Here is a 20,641-nt window from a genome sequence, read left to right as displayed (position 1 = left end):
GACCAGATCATCTGCTTTTGTTATGTTGATTGGGGGATAAATATTGGCCAGGAAACTGGGGATAACTCCCCTGCTCTTCTTCGAAATAGTTGCCATGGGATCTTTTACGTCCATCTGAGAGAGCAGACAGGGCCTCGGTTTAATGCCTCATCCAAAAGACAGCACCTCCGACAGTACAGCACTCCCTCAGCACTGTACTGGAGTGGGACTTGAATCCACAACCCTCTGACTCAGAGGCGAGAGTGCTACCCACTGAGCCGCAGCTGGAGTGAAGCCAATCGAATCACAGGGACAAATAATCTAGTCAGATTATTTTGAAATGTGTCGCAAGAGACCCGATGGCACAGGATATTTTCAGTATTGCGTGGGACAATTTTAAAAGTGCGACACCATGAGCAGGATGCGTGTATTCTCTCTGGGATGTAACCAGGCTACGCCAAGCTAGTAATTTAAATGCATGAGGCCCACGGCAGGCAGAGGCATTTGGGAGTTACTGGTGTGTGCCAATCTCAACCACATGGATCTATTGTACAGTTATTTTATTCCTCGTTGAGTTATCATAACCACCACACACTTTCTATGCTGTGTTTCCACAGGTTTGTGTGTGTGCCCATGTACAAGGAAAACGAAGTGCGGGGGGGGCAGGATTGGTTTCACGCCAGGAACCAGCATGAAGCGGGTTTGGTGAGTCTGGTCTGCATGCCCCACGGGTCGCTCCGAACTAGGCCCCGGACCTTCATTTCCATACCACCGTCGAGTTGTGCACACCACTCGGGAGTAGACCGCCTATTTCCACCTCCGTAACATCGCCCATCTCCACCCTTGCCTCAGCTCATCCGTTGCTGAAACTCTCATCCATGCCTTTGTTACCTCTAGTCTTGACCACTCCAACGCACTCCTGGCTGGCCTCCCACATTCTACCCTGCTGACTCTTGAGGTGATCCAAAACCCGGCTGCCCCTTTCCTAACTTGCACCAAGTCTCGCTCGCCCATCATGCCTGTGCTCGCTGGCCTACAATGGCTCCCGCTTAAGCATCGGCTCGATTTCAAAATTCTCATCCTTATTTACAAATCCCTCCATGGCCTCACCCCTCCCTATCTCTGTAATCTCCTCCAGCCCCAGAAACTCCCTCGAGATGTCTGTGCTCCTCTAATTCTGCCCTCTTGAGCATCCCTGATTATAATCGCTCCACCATTGGTGGCTGTGCCTTCTGTTGCCTCGGCCCCCAAGCTCTGGAATTCCCTCCCTAAACCTCTCCGCCTCTCTACCTCTCTCTCCTCCTTTAAGACGCTCCTGAAAACATAGCTCTTAAACCAAGATTTTTGTCACCTGCGCTAATTGCTACTTATGCGGCTCGGTGTCAAATTCTTTGTTTCATAATACTCCTGTGAAGTGCCTTGGAATATTTCACTACATTAAAGGCATTGTTGGTGTTGTTGTAATCGGGGCCTTATTGACTATTGTCAAGCCCAGATGCCAGTATGTCCACGGAAGGGTGGAAGGTAAATGGGAAGGGAGACAGACTTTACCGCTGTGGAGCCGAGATGAGCATTCTGTCTCCGCCTGGCTCCACAATGAAGTAAGTGAAAAACAAAGAACATAAGAACATAAGAAATAGGAGCAGGAGTCGGCCATTTGGCCCCTCGAGCCTGCTCCGCCATTCAATAAGATCATGGCTGATCTGATCATGGACTCAGCTCCATTTCCCTGCCCGTGGAGCTGAGCCCATGATCAGATTAGCCATGACCTTATTGAATGGCGGAGCAGGCTCGAGGGGCCAGGTGGCCTACTCCTGCTCCTATTTCTTATGTCCTTGGCCTTCTCCAGCAGCCTTTTAAGGGCCTCTGCTTGGGGTTGGTGTAGACCGGGAAAACCTGCGGTGGTACGAGGCACGGCACGTGATCCACCCAGTTTCCTCCGCGTTTGACGTCGGTGCCCCAAAACTGGTGTTAACCCCTCCCCTCTCCATCGCCCCCACCCTCCATTACCGTATTCAAGGGACGCACGTTTTAGGCGGGCACCATGGGTATTCACAAGTTGACAGCTGCCAAAACCGCTGACCTGCAGGCTTCCGGGGTGGATGAAGCACAGGAAATCACGCCCAGATCTTGCTGCCAAAAGAAGGTACAGTAGGACCCATTGTTCCCCCCTCCCCAGCATAAGCGCCTTTCACAAGATCAGGATGTCTCAAAGCGCTTCAGTACAGTTGACATTCAGTCACTGTTGTAATGAAGGGAAATGCGGTTTTTACAATCATTTAACAGCTTTTTGGCCACTTTTACAAATACCAGATTTTTATTTCCAAATTTTAAACTCTCAAACTGGCCATGGTGGCATATTTTTTTGTTATTTATTTCATAGAAGTTTACAGCACGGAAGGAGGCCATTTCAGCCCATCATATCTGTGCCAGCCGACAAAGAGCAATCCAGTCGAATCCCACTTTCCAGCTCTACATATTTCTGGGATGTGGGCATCGCTGGCAAGGCCGGCATTTATTACCCATCCCTAATTGCCCTCGAGAAGGTGGTGGTGAGCCGCCTTCTTGAACCGCTGCAGTCCGTGTGGTGAAGGTACTCCCACGGTGCTGTTAGGGAGGGAGTGCTAGGATTTTGACCCAGCGACGATGAAGGAACGGTGATATATTTCCAAGTCAGGATGATGTGTGACTTGGAAGGGAATTGGAGGTGATGGTGCTCCCATGCGCCTGCTGCCATTGTCCTTCTAGGTGGTAGAGGTCGTGGGTTTGGGAAGTGCTGTCGAAGAAGCCTTGGCGCACCGAGGCTGCAGTACATCTTGTAGATGGTACACACTGCAGCCACGGTGCGCTGGTAGTGGAGGGAGTGAATGTTTAAGGTGGTGGATGGAGTGCCAATCAAGCGGACTGCTTTGTCTTGGATGACGTCGAGCTTCTTGAGTGTTGTTGGAGTACACTCATCCAGGAAAGTGGAGAACTCATAGCTCTCTGGATTATTGGTCCAGTAACAGAACAATGGCATTACTGTACTCAGGGCTGGATTAAGGGCCTGATGGGCCTCAGCCAAACTGATCCAAATGGGCTGATAGTTATGTTTGTACATGTTCATTACATTACGTGTATGATTCTGATTCTGAGTATGAAAACATAGGCCAGTATATTCAACAATGAAAGCATGTATTCTGTATCAAGTAGATATATATTCTGGTTCTGGTAACATTGCAATACTGGATTCCTATACATCTATGCAAATTTCTCTCAATAACATGTGAAATAAAACAGGCTAGTATATATTCTGTTCTATATATCGGTACATTGGTGTATATAGGTACTTCTGTATATCGATACATTAGTGTATATAGGTATTTCTGTATATAGGTGCATTAGTATATATAGGTATTTCTATATGTAAGTACATTAGTATATGTAGGTACTTCTGTATATAGGTACATTAGTGTATATAGGTACTTCTGTAAATCAGTACATTAGTGTATATAGATACTTCTGTAACTCAGTACATTAGTGTATATTACTACTTCTGTAAATCAGTACATTAGTGTATATAGATACTTCTGTATATAGGTACATTAGTGTATATAGGTATTTCTATAAATCAGTACATTAGTGTATATAGGTATTTCTGTATATAGGTACTTCTGTCTATAAGTGCATTAGTGTATATAGATATTTATGTATATAGGTACAGTAGTGTATATAGGTATTTCTGTATATAGAAACATAGAAACATAGAAAATAGGTGCAGGAGCAGGCCATTCAGCCCTTCTAGCCTGCACCGCCATTCAATGAGTTCATGGCTGAACATGAAACTTCAGTACCCCCTTCCTGCTTTCTCGCCATAACCCTTGATCCCCCGAGTAGTAAGGACTTCATCTAACTCCCTTTTGAATATATTTAGTGAATTGGCCTCAACTACTTTCTGTGGTAGAGAATTCCACAGGTTCACCACTCTCTGGGTGAAGAAGTTTCTCCTCATCTCGGTCCTAAATGGCTTACCCCTTATCCTCAGACTGTGACCCCTGGTTCTGGACTTCCCCAACATTGGGAACATTCTTTCTGCATCTAACCTGTCTAAACCCGTCAGAATTTTAAACGTTTCTATGAGGTCCCCTCTCATTCTTCTGAACTCCAGTGAATACAATCCCAATTGATCCAATCTTTCTTGATAGGTCAGTCCCGCCATCCCGGGAATCAGTCTGGTGAACCTTCGCTGCACTCCCTCAATAGCAAGAATGTCCTTCCTCAAGTTAGGAGACCAAAACTGTACACAATACTCCAGGTGTGGCCTCACCAAGGCCCTGTACAACTGTAGCAACACCTCCCTGCCCCTGTATTCAAATCCCCTCGCTATGAAGGCCAACATGCCATTTGCTTTCTTAACCGCCTGCTGTACCTGCATGCCAACCTTCAATGACTGATGTACCATGACACCCAGGTCTCGTTGCACCTTCCCTTTTCCTAATCTGTCACCATTCAGATAATAGTCTGTCTCTCTGTTTTTACCACCAAAGTGGATAACCTCACATTTATCCACATTATACTTCATCTGCCATGCATTTGCCCACTCACCTAACCTATCCAAGTCACTCTGCAGCCTAATAGCATCCTCCTCGCAGCTCACACTGCCACCCAACTTAGTATCATCCGCAAATTTGGAGATACTGCATTTAATCCCCTCGTCTAAATCATTAATGTACAATGTAAACAGCTGGGGCCCCAGCACAGAACCTTGCGGCACTCCACTAGTCACTGCCTGCCATTCTGAAAAGTACCCGTTTACTCCTACTCTTTGCTTCCTGTCTGACAACCAGTTCTCAATCCACGTCAGCACACTACCCCCAATCCCATGTGCTTTAACTTTGCACATTAATCTCTTGTGTGGGACCTTGTCGAAAGCCTTCTGAAAGTCCAAATATACCACATCAACTGGTTCTCCCTTGTCCACTTTACTGGAAACATCCTCAAAAAATTCCAGAAGATTTGTCAAGCATGATTTCCCTTTCACAAATCCATGCTGACTTGGACCTATCATGTCACCATTTTCCAGATGCACTGCTATGACATCCTTAATAATTGATTCCATCACTTTACCCACTACTGAGGTCAGGCTGACCGGTCTATAATTCCCTGTTTTCTCTCTCCCTCCTTTTTTAAAAAGTGGGGTTACATTGGCTACCCTCCACTCCATAGGAACTGATCCAGAGTCAATGGAATGTTGGAAAATGACTGTCAATGCATCCGCTATTTCCAAGGCCACCTCCTTAAGTACTCTAGGATGCAGTCCATCAGGCCCTGGGGATTTATCGGCCTTCAATCCCATCAATTTCCCCAACACAATTTCCTGACTAATAAAGATTTCCCTCAGTTCCTCTTCCTTACTAGACCCTCTGACCCCTTTTATATCCGGAAGGTTGTTTGTATCCTCCTTAGTGAATACCGAACCAAAGTACTTGTTCAATTGATCCGCCATTTCTTTGTTCCCCGTTATGACTTCCCCTGATTCTGACTGCAGGGGACCTACGTTTGTCTTCACCAACCTTTTTCTCTTTACATACCTATAGAAACTTTTGCAATCCGCCTTAATGTTCCCTGCAAGCTTCTTCTCGTACTCCATTTTCCCTGTCCTAATCAAACCCTTTGTCCTCCTCTGCTGAGTTCTAAATTTCTCCCAGTCCCCAGGTTCGCTGCTATTTCTGGCCAATTTGTATGCCACTTCCTTGGCTTTAATACTATCCCTGATTTCCCTAGATAGCCACGGTTGAGCCACCTTCCCCTTTTTATTTTTACGCCAGACAGGAATGTACAATTGTTGTACTTCATCCATGCGGTCTCTAAATGTCTGCCATTGCCCATCCACAGTCAACCCCCTAAGTGTCATTCGCCAATCTATCCTAGCCAATTCACGCCTCATACCTTCAAAGTTACCCTTCTTTAAGTTCTGGACCATGGTCTCTGAAATTACTGTTTCATTCTCCTTCCTAATGCAGAATTCCACCATATTATGGTCACTCTTCCCCAAGGGGCCTCGCACAATGAGATTGCTAATTAATCCTCTCTCATTACACAACACCCAGTCTAAGATGGCCTCCCCCCTAGTTGGTTCCTCAACATATTGGTCTAGAAAACCATCCCTTATGCACTCCAGGAAATCCTCCTCCACCATATTGCTTCCAGTTTGGCTAGCCCAATCTATGTGCATATTAAAGTCACCCATTATAACTGCTGCACCTTTATTGCATGCACCCCTAATTTCCTGTTTGATGCCCTCCCCAACATCCCTATTACTGTTTGGAGGTCTGTACACAACTCCTACTAACGTTTTTTGCCCTTTGGTGTTCTGCAGCTCTACCCATATAGATTCCACATCATCCAAGCTAATGTCTTTCCTAACTATTGCATTAATCTCCTCTTTAACCAGCAATGCTACCCCACCTCCTTTTCCTTTTATTCTATCCTTCCTGAATGTTGAATACCCCTGAATGTTGAGTTCCCAGCCCTGATCATCTTGGAGCCACGTCTCCGTAATCCCAATCACATCATATTTGTTAACATCTATTTGCACAATTAATTCATCCACCTTATTGCGGATACTCCTTGCATTAAGACACAAAGCCTTCAGGCTTGTTTTATTAACACCCTTTGTCCTTTTAGAATTTTGCTGTACAGTGGCCCTTTTTGTTCTTTGCCTTGGGTTTCTTTGCCCTCCACTTTTCCTCATCTCCTTTCTGTCTTTTGCTTTTGGCTCCTTTTTGTTTCCCTCTGTCTCCCTGCATTGGTTCCCATCCCCCTGCCATATTAGTTTAAATCCTCCCCAACAGCACTAGCAAACACTCCCCCTAGGACATTGGTTCCAGTCCTGCCCAGGTGCAGACCGTCCGGTTTGTACTGGTCCCACCTCCCCCAGAACCGGTCCCAATGCCCCAGGAATTTGAATCCCTCCCTGCTGCACCACTGCTCAAGCCACGTATTCATCTGCGCTATCCTGCGATTCCTACTCTGACTATCACGTGGCACTGGTAGCAATCCCGAGATTACTACTTTTGAGGTCCTACTTTTTAATTTAGCTCCTAGCTCCTTAAATTCGTTTCGTAGGACCTCATCCCTTTTTTTGCCTATGTCGTTGGTACCAATGTGCACCACGACAACTGGCTGTTCTCCCTCCCATTTCAGAATGTCCTGCACCCGCTCCGAGACATCCTTGACCCTTGCACCAGGGAGGCAACATACCATCCTGGAGTCTCGGTTGCGGCCGCAGAAACGCCTATCTATTCCCCTCACAATTGAATCCCCTATCACTATCGCTCTCCCACTCTTTTTCTTGCCCTCCTGTGCAGCAGAGCCAGCCACGGTGCCATGAACTTGGCTGCTGCTGCCCTCCCCTGATGAGTCATTCCCCTCAAGGGTATAAACAAGTGAATCTAGCCTGTATAAGCAAGTATATATCTTGTAGATACTTTACAAGATAACATTGCAAGACTTTCTATATGCGAATTTCTCAATGATGTCTCCCGTTTCCATAGCAGCCAATGTCATGTTCAATATACAGAAGTGAAAGGGCATTCAGTCGGATTTGGCCCATCATTGACCACATTTGATTTTTCACTCTCTTGAGCACAGAAAACGATCGTTCTCCGCTACAGTTCTTAATCATCAGGGGCACAGTTAAATAATAACACAGATAATTAGTAAAGATCTTGTCTCTGCAAAACTAGGTATGTACACATTAGGCCAATAAACAATATTCTCTTCAGCCTTGTTTTCCCTCTCTTATTGTCTATTCTATTCAGCCTATTTGTTGGGCCTGTGTTCTTCAGTGGGCCTAGGACTGCAGCCCCATCCGCCCCGTGGTTAATCCACCTCGTGGTTAATCCGCCCCGTGGTTAATCCACCCCTGACTGTACTCCTGCCGTGCAGTGTCTCCATTACTGGTCTAATAATACAGCAGGAGCCATTGGTATGGGAATGCTGATTGATTCCCCCACCCATCTCTCCCGAAATGGGAGTCACTGAGGATATTGTAGCACTGACGAGACAACCCAGCACAGACCAGAGATTGCCTCGTTCTGTTTAACATCATCATCATCATAGCCAGTCCCTCGAAATCGAGGAAGACTTGCTTCCACTCTAAAAGTGAGTTCTCAGGTGGCTGTCCAGTCCAATACAGGAATTACAGTCTCTGTCACAGGTGGGACAGACAGTGGTTGAAGGAAAGGGTGGGTGGGGGAGTCTGGTTTGCCGCACAATGCTTCCGCTGCTTGCACTTGTTTTCTGCATGCTCTCGGCGACGAGACTCGAGGTGCCCAGTGCCCTCCCAGATGCTCTTCCTCCTCCTCGGGTGGTCTTTGGCCAGGGACTCCCAGGCGTCGGTGGGCATGTTGCACTCTATCAGGGAGGCTTTGAAACGTTTCCTCTGCCCACCTGGGGCTCGCTTGCCCTGTAGGAGTTCCGAGTAGAGCACTTGCTTTGGGAGTCTTGCGTCGGGCATGCGAGCAATGTGGCCCGCCCAACGGAGCTGGTCGAGTGTGGTCAGTGCTTCGATGCTGGGGATGTTGGTGTATGAGTGTATGTGTGTATGAGTAGTGGTGTATGAGCCACTGAGTCATCAGGGGAAACTTGAAGAATGTTGAACTTTCTAATGAGTCGCCCTCAAGAAACACTTGGTCGGCCAGTGTGCAATCTCTGATGGAAGCCTACCAGTCAACACCTCCAAGAATGAATTGCGTGTTATTTCCTTTCCTAATCCAGTCTTTATCACTGGCAATTCTGATGCTATGCCATCCAGTTCTCCGGTCCAATATCGTAGATCACAAGAGAATAGATCCTGTCTTGTTTAAATTAATTTACTTTTTGTAGTTTAGGCCTGTAATGGCTTTTTAGATGAGTCAGTGCTTCAGCTGTGCTTTCCCCTCCGCACAGCTTTGAAAATCAAGAGAAAAACCCATCAATTGCATCAAGTCTCTCCGTCTAAGCTATACATCAGAGCCATGAACTCTTTACATTTGTACTGCTTGGGGTTTTTTGTGTGTGTGCGTTTGTTGGGGCTGTGTTTGACGAGCAAGTGCAGAAAATCGATTTCCACGCTGAATTATCGGCAGGTCTGTTCCTCCAGGGCTGTGCCCGCTTTTCCTTTTGATGTTCTTGTGTGAAAAGACATCCTCCTGTGGTTTCAATCGCTCCAATTTGTTCTGCCAATCTGCGACAGATGCCGCGTGTGAAACGAGCTCGACCCGAGGAGCAGCCCGCCCAAGCTGACCCTCCCTTGATTCTGTCCATCGGCCCCCCCAGCTTTCTTTCTCCCCAACCACAGCGCCAAGCAAGTGTACCCTCACCAGCTCGCCCGGAAGGTCCAAAAATAAAACCGTTCGACTCTTTAAAGAAAGAAACACTTGCATTTATATAGCGCCTTTCGCGACCACCAGACGTCTCAAAGCGCCTTACAGCCAATGAAGTACATTTAAAGTGTAGTCACTCTTATAATGTGGGAAACACAGAAGCCAGTTTGCACACAGCAATCTCCTACAAACAGCAACGTGATAATGACCAGATAATCTGTTTTTGTTATGTTGAATAAGAGATAAATATTGGCCAGGACACCGGGGATAACTCCCTTGCTTTTCTCCGAAATAGTGCCATGGGATCTTTTACATCCACCCGGCAGAGCAGACGGGGCCTCGGTTTAACGTCTCATCCCAAAGACGGCACCTCCGACAGTGCAGCACTCACTCAGCACTGCGCTGGAGTGTCAGCCTGGATTTATGTGCTCAAGTCTCTGGAGTGGGACTTGAACCCACAACCGCCAAACTTGCAGGTGAGCGTGTTACCCACTGAGTCACACAGCTGACATTTTAGAAGTCCTGTCTTTCCAAAGAAACTGAGGGAAAAAGTCCGGCCTTAGACGGCCTTGCCAAGCGACATCTGACATCGGTGTTTGTGGATTGTGGGTTATGTTTTGCTGCAAACTCTTCACTTGCAGGATGCAAGCCTCCTTTGTGATTAAAGCATGGGCCACAAGGCGGGTGGATTTAACTGTGTTGATCTCAGGCTGCCAGAATCAAAAGCGAGCTGTCACATTGAAGGCGTAGATGATAGGGAAATGGTGCACACAAATCCCAGACCATGTGAGGCCATCCTTTAATGAAACAGTTTCGTGTTCTGAGCTCTGGCTGATGTTCCCATTCAATGGCGCTGTTGCATTTCCTTAAATTTGATGTGCCCAGTGATTTATCCTTTAGGGCCATTGCATTCTAAAGGCTTTTGTTGTTGTTACGCTCATAATAAATGGTCAGATCGAGCACTGTGTGTAATGAGCAAGTGTGACCTTAGCTCCTTTGTTAAGATTCCAGCGTGCAGGTACCTCGTGGGTGGTCTGCTTATATACCATGCTCCCAAGGGATGCTGGGATCGCTTGGGACTCCAACAGGTGGGCCCTCTGGTGGTCAGGTGAGATTCAGGTTACCAGTGGGTTAAATACATAACAGTTTTATAGACTGAAGTACTCAGCAGTGTTTTGTGCCTGTTATTGTCAAAGTAGGGGCAATACAGGAATAGGAATGGATTATTTAATATTACAACAACTGGTATTTGCTTAGTGCCTTTAATGTACCAAAAACATCCCAAGGCATTTCACATTAGCGTAATTGGACAGAAAGTTGGCACCGAGCCCCATAAAGAGAAATTCGAACAGGCGACCAAAATCTTGGATAAAGACGTAGGAGCGAGAGACGGAGAGGTTTAGAGAGGGAATTCCGCAGCTTAGGGCCTCGGCAGCTGAAGGCACAGGGATCGATCGGGGTTGTGCAGGAGGCCAGAATTGGAGGAGGCCAGAGATGGTGGAGGGTTGTCGAGCTGGAGGAGGTTACAGAGATAGGGCAAGGGAGAGGCCACCGAGGGATTTGAAAACAAGGATGAAAATTTTAAAATCGAGGGAGCCAACGTAGGTCAGCGAGCACAGTGGGTGATGGGGGAATGGGACAGGGTATGGGCAGAAGAGTTTTGGATGAGCTCCAGTATACGAAGGGTGCAGGATCAATAAAGTGCAATATTGTCGGTGGATGCAGGAAAAACTGCATGCATTCATGTAAATCAGCTGCTGCTCTGTGACCTGCACTCTCTGGGTATGGATTGGTGTAAGCTGCACACTGTTCTGTGATCTGAATGGTAAGTCTGCAAGAAATGTGTGAAGGCTGTATTGTGTATCTGTAAAGCATGCAGTCCCATGTTCCGCCACCAGGACGTGTGTCCCCTGAAGTCCCAAGGGATCCCAGCATTCCTTGGGAGCACTGTATATAAGCCGTCCCCTAAGGCCTGTTCCTCACTCTGGAGTGTCTTAATAAAGATTGAGGTGACTGTTACTTTAACCTCCCTGTGTGCAGTCTCATCTGCATCAGGAACACAATAACTGGCCGTTGAGTATACAAATCCAAAGATGCAGCAAACTGCGGGCATCATGGAGAAGTTCTTGGCGCATGAGGACTGGGAAGCCTACGTCGAACGGCTAGACCAGTACTTTGCAGCCAACGAGCTGGACGGAGAAGGAAGCGCTGCAAAAAGGAGAGCGGTCTACCTCATGGTCTGTGGGGCATCGACCTACAGCCTCATGAAGAATCCCCTGGCTCCGGTGAAACCCACAGCTAAGATGTTTGAGGAGCTGTATACACTGGTTCTGGAGCATCTTAACCCGAGGGAGAGCGTGCTGATGACGAGGTATCGGTTCAACACGTGCCACCGATCTGAAGGTCAGGAAGTGGCGAGCTACGTCGCTGAGCTAAGGTGACTTGCAGGACAATGTGAGTTTGATGGCTACCTGGAGCAAATGCTCAGAGACTTTTTTGTACTGGGCATTGGCCACGAGACCATTCTACGAAAACTTTTGACTGTAGAGACACCGGCCCACTGTAAGGCCATTGTGATAGCACAGGTGTTTATGTCCACCAGTGATAACACCAAACAAATCTCTCAGCACACAAATGCTAGCAATGTTCATAAATTAACTGGAACTGTATTTGCAAGCAGAAATGTACAGGGCAGAAACCACAAGTCTGCAACTGCCAACAGGCCTCAGGTGAACCAGATGACTCAGAATAAGCAACAAAGGATGCATACAAGGCAGTTCACACCTTGTTGGCATTGTGGAGGCTTCCATTCGGCCTATTCATGCCGCTTCAAAAGGTATGTTTGCAAGAGTTGTGGAACAATGGAGCACCTCCAACGAGCTTGCAGATGAGCTGCAAGCTCTGTAAAACCTGCTAACCACCACGTGGCAGAGGAAGATCGGTCCATAGTGGATCAAGGCAATTCGAGCCTCAGAGAGAGGAGGCAGATGCTGAAGTACACGGGGTGCACACATTTTCGACAAAATGTCCACCTATAATCCTAAATGTAAAATTGGATGGCTTGCCCATAGCCATGGAACTGGACACTGGCGCTAGCCAATCCATCATGAGTAAAAAGATGTTTGGGAGACTGTGGTGCAACAAGGCATTCAGACCAGCCCTGAGCACCATCCACACGAAACTGAGAACGTACACCAAAGAGCTTATCACTGTCCTGGGCAGTGCCAAGGTCACCTACGAGGGCACGGTGCACAATCTACCACTCTGGATTGTCCCGGGTGATGGCCCCACACTGCTTGGACGGTGCTGGCTGGGCAAAATCCGCTGGAACTGGGATGACATCCAAGCGCTATCACATGTCGATGAGGCCTCATGGACCCAGGTTCTTAACAAATTTCCTTTCCTTATTGAGCCAGGCATTAGACACTTTTCCGGGGCAATCCACTTGGTCCCAGAGGCACGACCCATTCACCTCAAGGCACGAGCGGTACCTCAAATGATGATGGAGAGTGTGGAAATTGAGCTGGACAGGCTGCAACGTGAGGACATCATCTCTCCAGTGGAATTCAGCGAGTGGGTCAGCCCGATTGTTCCAGTACTCAAAAGTGATGGCACGGTCAGGATTTGCGGCGATTACAAAGTAACTATTAATCCTTTCTCGCTACAGGACCAATACCCGCTACCTAAGGCAGATGACCTATTTGTGACACTGGCAGGAGGCAAGACATTCACCAAGCTCGACCTGAGTTCGGCCTACATGACGCAGGAGCTGGAGGAATCTTCGAAGGGCCTCGCCTGCATCAACACGCACAAGGGACTGTTCATCTACAACATTTGGAATTCGGTCAGCTGCAGTGATCTTCCAGAGAAACATGGAGAGCCTAATCAAATCGGTACCATGCATGGTGGTTTTTCAGGACAGCATATTGGTCAAGGGTCGGAACACCGCCGAGCACCTACAGAACCTGAAGGAGGTCCTCCAGCGACTGGATCGCATAGGGCTGCGGCTGAAGACGTCGAAATGCATCTTCATGGCAACAGAAGTGGAGTTTTTGGGGAGAAAGATCGCGGCGGACAGCATTTGGCCCACAGACGCCAAGACAGAGACTATCAGGAATGTGCCCAGGCCACAGAGCTGCGGTCGTTCCTGGGACTCCTCAACTATTTTGGTAACTTCCTACCGGGTAAAGCAGCCTCTTAGAGCCCCATGTGTTATTGCGTAAAGGTGAGAACTGGGTATGGGGAAAAAAACCAAATAATTGCTTTTGAGAAAGCCAGAAACATTTTATGCTCCAACAAGCTGCTTGTATTGTATAACCCGTGTAAAAGACTTGTGCTAGCATGTGATGCAGTCGGGTGTGTATTACAACAAGCTAACGTTGCGGGAAATTGGAACCTGTCACCTATGCCTCCAGGAGCTTGTCTAAGGCTGAGAGGGCCTACAGCATGATTGAGAAAGAGGCATTAGCGTATGTGTTCTGGGTAAAGAATATGCATCAGTACCTGTTTGGCCTCAAATTTGAGCTGGAAACCGATCAGAAGCCCTTCAGATCCCTGTTTGCTGAAAACAAGGGGATAAATACTCATGCCTCAGCCCGCATACAAAGGTGGGCACTCGCACTATCAGCATATAACTATACCATCCGCCACAGGCCAGGCACCGAGAAATGGGCCCGCATAGTCGACATGGATCCTGGACCATGGTCTGGAGGGCCAGGACAACAAACTTAGTGGTGCCTCTCTGCGCGCGTTGCTCAACTGAGCACACATGCTGCATTGCCATACACAGGAATCGAAGTCAGATTCGATACTGGGCCACCACACGTGGGATCTGGCTATCGCTTACAAAGCAAGAGCTAATCAAGCTGTTCCAGTGGCGAAAAGATGAGCTGTCCATTCAGGCAGACTGCCTGTTTTGGGGTAACCACGTAGTGCTACCAAAAAAGGGCAGGGAGACGTTCATCTCGGATCTCCACAGCACACACCCGGGTATAGTAATGATGAAAGCGATAGCTGGATCCCACGTGTGGTGGCCCGGTATTGACTCTGGCTTAGAGTCCTGTGTATGACAATGCAGCGTGTGTGCTCAGTTGAGCAACACGCCCAGAGAGACATGACTAAGTTTGTGGTCCTGGCCCTCCAGATCATGGTCAAGGATCCATGTCAACTATGCGGGCCCATTTCTCGGTAAAATGATCCTGATGGTGCTGGATGCTTTTTCAAAATGGATTGAATGTGAAATAATGTCGGGAAGCACCGCCACCGCCACCATTGAAAGCCTGAGGGCCATGTTTGCCACCCACGGCCTGCCTGGCATACTGGTCAGTGACAACGGGCCATGTTTCACCAGTGCTGAATTTAAAGAATTCATGACCCGCAATGGGATTAAACATATCACCTTAGCCCCGTTTAAACCAGCGTCCAATGGGCAGGCAGAGTGGGCAGTACAAACAATCTACAGAGCCTTAAACGAGTCACAGAAGGCTCACTCCAAACTCGCTTGTCCCGAGTACTGCTCAGCTACCGCACGAGACCCCACTCGCTACTCATGAGAAGGACACTTAAAACCAGACTCACAATGGTTCACCCCAACCTACATTATCAGGTAGATAGCAGGCGGCAGCAACAAAATGTACTCGATGGTCGCGCCACTGTGTCATGGGAAATTGATCTGAATGACCCTGTGTATGTGCAAAACTATGGACATCGTCCCAAGTGGATTGTGGACACGGTGATAGCTAAAGAAATGAGTAGGGTGTTTGTAGTCAAACTAGACAATGGTCAAATTTGCAGAAAGTACCTAGACCAAACGAGGCTGCGGTTCACAGACTGCCCTGAACAACTCACAGCAGACACCACCTTTTTCGAGCCCACAACACACACCCAAAGGGTCTACGATACCACCCCGGACCAGGAAATCGAACCCATCACGCCCAACAGCCCAGCAAGGCCAGGCTCACCCAGCAGCCCTGCAGGGCCAACAACACACCAGCCCAGCGAGGGTACAGCCAACACACCAGAAGAGACATTTGTACCGAGGCGGTCCACCAGGGAAAGAAAGGCTCCCGACCGCCTCACCTTGTAAATAGTTTTCACTTTGACTTTGGCGGGGGAGTGATGTTGTGTATCTGTAAAGCATGCACTCCCATGTTCCACCATCAGAGAGCTCATCCCCTGAAGTCCCAAGGGATCCCAGCATCCCTTGGGTGCACTGTATATAAGCCGGCCCCTAAAGCCAATTCCTCACTCTGGAGTGTCTTAATAAAGACTGAGGTCACTGTTACTTTAACTTCCCTGTGTGCAGTCTCATCTGTGTCAGGGACACAACAGGCTGACGGCCAAGTTGGAAAATTACACTCTGTGTTTGGATGTACAGCTTGTACCTCTCCAGTCCGGGATTATCCAATCCGGAACCATCCGGGGTTAGGCATCAGTCCCAGCATGGGTGGCGCCCCGTGCTATTCAGTGAGGTATGCGGGGCCGGGCAAGGAAATGGAAGGCAAGGGCAGGCAGCTGACTGAGGTGCCGAAGCTGGGCCTGAGGGAGCGCAGGGTTTAAAAAGACGGAGCGATTGTCGATGACTAAATGCTGTGCAGTGGCCTTCTGCGCTGCGTATGCGCAGAACGCTTCCAGGTCGTCGGTCCAAACCGCGTCACATCCTGTGACTCGATTGCATAGATTTGCGCATGCGCAGAAAAAAAACGTGCAAATCTAGCTTCGGGGTCGGGGCCCGACAGCCGCCTCCATCTTGTTTGGAACTGCCGAGAGCTGGGAAGGCGGGGGAGGGCGGTGGCGGGGAGACACGAGCTTAAAAAAACACCAGCCAACCAGCACGGAGAGAGAGAGCGAGGCCCGAGTTTCACTGCCGGAGCACGGCGGAGGCATCCAGGAGCCCGGGCGCGCTCTTCGGGTACTGGTAAGCCTCGGCTTGGCCTGACCTCGGCTTGGCACGATCAAGGGGGAACCAGTGGATGTGATGTATTTAGACTTTCAAAAGGTTTTTGACAAGCTCCCGCACAAGAGATGGGTGTGCAAAATCAAACCGCATGGTATTGGGGTAATGTACTGACGTGGATAGAGAACTGGTTGGCAGACAGGAAGCAGAGAGTCAGGATAAACGGGTCCTTTTCAGAATGGCAGGCAGTGACTAGTGGAGTGCTCAGTGCTGGGACCCCAGCTCTTTACAATATACATTAACGATTTGGATGAAGGAATTGAGTGTAATATCTCCAAGTTTACAGATGACACTAAACTGGGTGTCGGTGTGAGCTGTAGGGGGATGCTAAGAGGCTGCAGGGTGACTTGGACAGGTTAGGTGAGTGGGCAAATGCACGGCAGATGCAGCATAATGTGGATAAATGTGAGGTTATCCATTTTGGGGGCAAAAACATGAAGGCAGAATATTATCTGAATGGCGACAGATTAGGAAAAGGGGTGGTGCAACGAGACCTGGGAGTCATGGTTCATCAGTCTTTGAAGGTTAGCATGCAGGTACAGCAGGCGGTGAAGAAGGCAAATGGTATGTTGGGCCTTCATAGCTAGGAGAGTTGAGTATCGGAACAGAGAGGTCTTACTGCAGTTGTACAGGGCCATAATGAGGCCTCACCTGGAATATTGTGTTCAGTTTTGGTCTCCTAATCTGAGGAAGGACATTCTTGCTATTGAGGGAGTGCAGCGAAGGTTCACCAGACTGATTCCAGGGATGGCAGGACTGTCATGTGAGGAGTGACTGGATCAATTGGGCCTTTATTCACTGGAGTTTAGAAGTATGATAGGAGATCTCATAGAAACTTACAAGATTCTGACGGAACTTGACAGGTCAGATGCGGGAAGAATGTTCCCGATGTTGGGGAAGTCCAGAACCAGGGGACATAGTCTTCGGATAAGGGGTAGGCCATTTAGGACTGAGATGAGGAGAAACGTCTTCACTCAGAGAGTTGTTAGCCTGTGGAATTCCCTACCGCAGAGAGTTGTTGATGCCAATTCATTGGATATATTCAAGAAGGAGTTAGATATGGCCCTTACGGCTAAGGGGATCTAGGGGTATGGAGAGAAAGCAGAAAAGGGGTACTGAGGAATGATCAGCCATGATCTTATTGAATGGCGGTGCAGGCTCGAAGGGCTGAATGGCCTACTCCTGCACCTATTTTCTATGTTTCTAAGTTTCTATGACCTCCCATGGTTCGGCACATTCTCTGTTCCGGTACCGGTCAGGTCCCGAGGGTGCCGGACCAGAGAAGCCCAACCTCTGTCTATATTTTTTGGAGGTGCTGAAAATGATGAGGTGTTTTGATAGATTTGTAGGATCTTGCGGAGACATCGTTGGTGGTATTTCTCCAGCGACTTGAGGTGTCTACTGTACATGGTCCATGTCTCTGAGCCATAAAGGAGGGCGGGTATTACTTCAGCCCTGTAGACCATGATCTTGGTGGTAAGATCCTACAAATCCTTTAAGGGGACAGATGCACCAACATTAGCATCCTCGACCAGGCCAATTTCCTTAGCATTGAAGCACTGACCACACTTGATCAGCTCCGCTGGGCAGGCCACGTTGTCCGCATGCCAAACACGAGACTCGCAAAGCAAGCGCACGACTCGGAACACCTTCACGGCAAACGAGCCAAAGGTGAGCAGAGGAAACATTACAAGGACACCCTCAAAGCCTCCCTGATAAAGTGCAACATCCCCACCGACATCTGGGAGTCCCTGGCCAAAGACCGCCCTAAGTGGAAGAAGTGTATCCGGGCGGGCGCTCAACACCTCGAGTCTTGTCGCCGAGAGCATGCAAAAATCACACGCAGGCAGCGGAAAGAGCGTGCGGCAAACCTGTCCCACCCTCCCTTACCCTCAAGGACTGTCTGTCCCACCTGTGACAGGGACTGTGGTATTGAACTGTTCAGCCACCTAAGGACTCATTTTAAGAGTAGAAGCAAGTCTTCCTCGATTCCCAGGGACTGCCAAGACGATGATGTTTTGATCGAATAGATAGGAAAAAATTGTCTACAGCGGCAAGAAGGTCGGTAAGCAGTGGGCACACATTTAAGAGAATTCCCAGGAGGGAACAGAGATTTTTTTTTTACACAGCGAGTGGTCATGATCTGGAATATGCTGCCTGAAAGGGTGGTGGAGGCAGATTCAATCGTCACTTTCAAAGGGGAATTGGCTAAATACTTGGAAAGGATAAATTTGCAAGCTGTGGGGATGGTGCACGGGTAGTGGGACTAATTGGATAGCTCTTTGAAAGAGCCGGCACAGGCTCGATGGGCCAAACAGCCTCCTTCTGTGCTGTATGATTCAATTTGAAGAGAAACAGGAAGTTCTTCCGTTGTCCTGGCTAATATTTAGCCCTCAACCAACATCGAAAACAGGTGATAAGAACATAAAGAATATTGGAAACAGGAGCAGGAGTAGGCCATACTACCCCTTGAGCCTGCTTCACCATTTAATACGATCATGACTGATCCGATTATGGGCTCAGCTCCATTTCCCTGCCCGCTCCCCATAACCCCTTATCCCCTTATCTCTGTCTTAAATTTATTCAATGACCCAGCTTCCACAGCTCTCTGAGGCAATGAATTTCACAGATTTATAACCCTCTGAGAGAAGAAATTCCTCCTCATCTCAGCTTTAAATGGGCGGCTCCTTATTCTAAGATCGTGCCCTCTAGTTCTCATCTCCCCCATCAGTGGAAACATCCTCTCGGCATCCACTTTGTCAAGTCCCCTCATAATCTTATACTTTCGATAAGATCACCTTTCATTCTTCTGAATTTCAATGAGTAGAGGCCCAACCTACTGAACCTTTCCTCATGAGTCAACCCCCTCATCCCCGGAATCAGCCTAGTGAACCTTCTCTGGTCATTTATTTTATTGTGGTTTGTGGGAGCTTGGTGTACGCAAATTGGCTGCTGCGTTTCCTACCTTCCAACAGGGACTACACTTCAAGAGGACCTGGGGGCATGAAAGGCTCAATAAAAATTGACATTTTTCTTTGTCTTCTTCTTCTCCTCCTCCTCTTCCACCTTCATCTTCTCCTTCTCGTTTAACAGAGAGCAATTGATAAAAGATTTATGAACAAGACATGGAATTATGTTCCGTGGCATGTGGATCATGTCCGCAGATGTCACCGCGCAAAGGAGAAAAGAATGTTCTGAGCACAACTTGTTCATTGCAAGAAATGTTTGTGCTACACAAGCTATTCTCACGGCAAACCATTCTGGGCAGAATAGCTGATTCCACTGCACCGAGACCACTTGGAAACCAGTGCAAATATTAACGGGAATTCTACTTAATTTACTTTGCAACCAAAACTGGCTGTGTGTTCTGTAGGTAAGCGTTTTGTTGCAATGCAAATATAAAAGCTGCATTTTAGCTTCAGTTAATTATGCCAGGAGACAAAGAAACTCATCAAGTAAGTGTGTGTGGTGCAGTTGGAAATGTGCTTAAAATAACACCGCACCGGGAGGGGTCACGATCGGGATGCGAGGGGTCGGGGGAGCTGGGGTACCAGGAGAGGAGGTGGTCGCCCAGGATAGAATAAATAAGGAGAAACTGTGACAGAATGGTCGGTAACCAGAGGTATCAGATTTAAGGTGATTAGCAAAAGAACCAGTGTTTGTGTGAGGGAAGATTTTTTCAGCCAGCGAGTTGTTATGATCTGGAAAGCACTGGTGGTGGAAGCAGATTTGATAGTAACTTTCAAAAGAAAATGGATAAAATCTTGAAAGGGATAAAAACCTGACAGGACTGTGCAGAAAGAGCAGGAGAGTGACACAACAACAACTTGTATTTATATAACGCCTTTAACGTAGTGCAACGCCCAAGGTGCTTCACAGGAGTATTATGAGACAAAACATTTGACACATAAGTAAAAATTAGCGCAGGTGACCAAAAGCTTGTTCACAGAAGTAGGTTTTAAGGAGCGTCTTGAAGGAGGAAAGAGAGGTAGAGAGGTGGAGAGGTTTAAGCAGGGAGTTCTAGAGCTTAGGACCTAGGCAACAGAAGGCATGGCCACCAATGGTTGAGCGATTATAATCCGGATTGCTCAAGAGGGCAGAATTAGAGGAGCGCAGACATCTCGAGGGGGGTTGTGGGGCTGGAGGAGGTTACAGAGATAGGGAGGGGTGAGGCCATGGAGGGATTTGAAAACAAGGATGAGAATAATGAAATCGAGGCATTGCTTAACCGGGAGCCATTGTAGGTCAGGGAGCACAGAGGTGATGGGTGAGCGGGATTTGGTGTGAGGTAGGACATGGGCTGCCGAGTTTTGGATCACAGCAAATTTACATAGGGTAGAATGTGAGAGGCCAACCAGGT

At 48.1% G+C, this 20,641-nt stretch overlaps 1 protein-coding gene across 6 annotated transcripts in view; it reads left to right on the top strand.

Moving 5' to 3' along the window:
• Nucleotides 1-20,641, top strand: part of LOC139277834 (cadherin-7-like) — a 509,491-nt gene that overhangs the window by 281,394 nt on the left and 207,456 nt on the right. Inside the window, exon 1 of one of the 6 annotated variants that reach the window (XM_070896551.1) lies at nt 660-684. The exons of the other annotated variants lie outside the window; for them this stretch is intronic. The gene's annotated coding sequence lies outside the window, so the exon portion shown is untranslated. Of the gene's footprint in view, nt 1-659; nt 685-20,641 lie in introns of those variants that run through there. 6 annotated transcript variants of the gene reach the window in all.

Source organism: Pristiophorus japonicus, chromosome 1 (genome assembly GCF_044704955.1).
Source record: "Pristiophorus japonicus isolate sPriJap1 chromosome 1, sPriJap1.hap1, whole genome shotgun sequence".
In the NCBI taxonomy this organism is placed as follows: Eukaryota; Metazoa; Chordata; class Chondrichthyes; family Pristiophoridae; genus Pristiophorus; species Pristiophorus japonicus.
The sequence above is the reverse complement of the archived record's forward strand: the minus strand, read 5'-3'. Positions and strand labels throughout refer to the sequence as shown.